This window comes from Salvelinus fontinalis, chromosome 34 (genome assembly GCF_029448725.1).
Source record: "Salvelinus fontinalis isolate EN_2023a chromosome 34, ASM2944872v1, whole genome shotgun sequence".
NCBI classification, from domain to species: Eukaryota; Metazoa; Chordata; class Actinopteri; order Salmoniformes; family Salmonidae; genus Salvelinus; species Salvelinus fontinalis.
The window spans coordinates 33,210,475-33,212,091 of record NC_074698.1 but is presented as its reverse complement, the minus strand read 5'-3'; positions in this window follow the sequence as shown (position 1 = coordinate 33,212,091).

The window sequence follows — 1,617 nt, the reverse complement described above, 5'->3', positions numbered from 1 at the left end:
CACACACACACACACACACACACACACACACACACACACACACACACACACACACACACACACACACACACACACACACACACGCACGCGCACGCACACGCACACGCACACGCACACACACACACACACACGTGCGCACACGCACACACGCACGCACACACACACACACGCACACACAGTGCATAATGGTTTTACCTGTTGACACAACAATTCCTTTCAGAGTGTTTCAAGTGTCTCGATAAAGGGGATACGCAGGCAAAGTATTTAGGCCTAGAGCCATATCACTGAGGTTTGTGATTCCATGAACAGACAAAGTAGCTGTTCCTGGTTTCTTTTCCACAGTGACAGGATAAGTGGTCAGATGCACGGGGAACGTTTTGGGGAACTTTGTTCCCATCCTGTATCTAGTCCCAGACACAGACAGGGGGAACAGTGTATGTTCTTTATTTGTCTCTGCCGTATCCCTCTCCTCCCTCTCCTCCCTCTCTCTTCTCCCCCCTCTCCTCCCTCTCTCTTCTCCTCCCTCTCCTCCCTCTCTCTTCTCCTCCCTCTCCTCCCTCTCTCTTATCCTCCCTCTCTCTTCTCCTCCCTCTCCTCCCTCTCTCTTCTCCTCCCTCTCCTCCCTCTCCTCCCTCTCCTCTCTCTCTCTTCTCCTCCCTCTCTCTTCTCCTCCCGCTCTCTTCTCCTCCCTCTCTCTTCTCCTCTCTTTGTATCATATACATATGGTCTGGATTAGACTTGTGGTGTGCTTTAGTCTTCCAGATTGTCTGCTTTTTTGATCCCAGATTCTCATAAATCATCTTTGTAATTTGCCAGTGAATTAGATGGCGCAGGACATCTAGCAGTTTGGAGGGGCGGTGGAATGTGAAGAGGGGTGGAGGGGGATAACAGAACAGAGAAGCGCCCCTTGGCTTTACGGGAAATGGGAGGCCTTTCCGCTATAGTGAGACCACGATGGCTTGTCGTCTGGCTCGGGGGACTTTGCCTTGCAGCGTTAAGAGCGGTTGGCTCCTCTGCTCTGAGATACCTCTCTGGTGAATTGTTTTTACTTAGGAATAATTAAACCAACTCCCACTGGAACATATTGTAAGCTATGAGCCCCTCTGCTTCTCAATACACAGACGCATACACAGACGACCAGAGAACTGTGCACACTCACACATGCTTGCACGGATGCACACAGACACAGATGCGTGCACACACACAGACAGACAGACAGACAGACAGACAGACAGACAGACAGACAGACAGACAGACACAGACAGACAGACAGACAGACAGACAGACAGACAGACAGACAGACAGACAGACAGACAGACAGACAGACAGACAGGCAGGCAGACAGACAGACAGGCAGACAGACAAGCCAGCTAATAGCTGTATTCATGTTCAGTATGTTATTGAGCCCTGGCCTGAGAGGTCATCGAAGGAGAACTCATAATCTTGTTAGTCACCAACCAAACGTCCTTCTCCTCTTCTTTATGAGCAACAGACATGCCATCCCACATCTAATAGGGTTGTTATGCTCAAAAACACTTTGGTGCACCTGGCACTAACCTGATTAAAGCCCAACATATTCCTGGTGGCTCAGAGAATCCACCTTTGGGTTTACCAAAT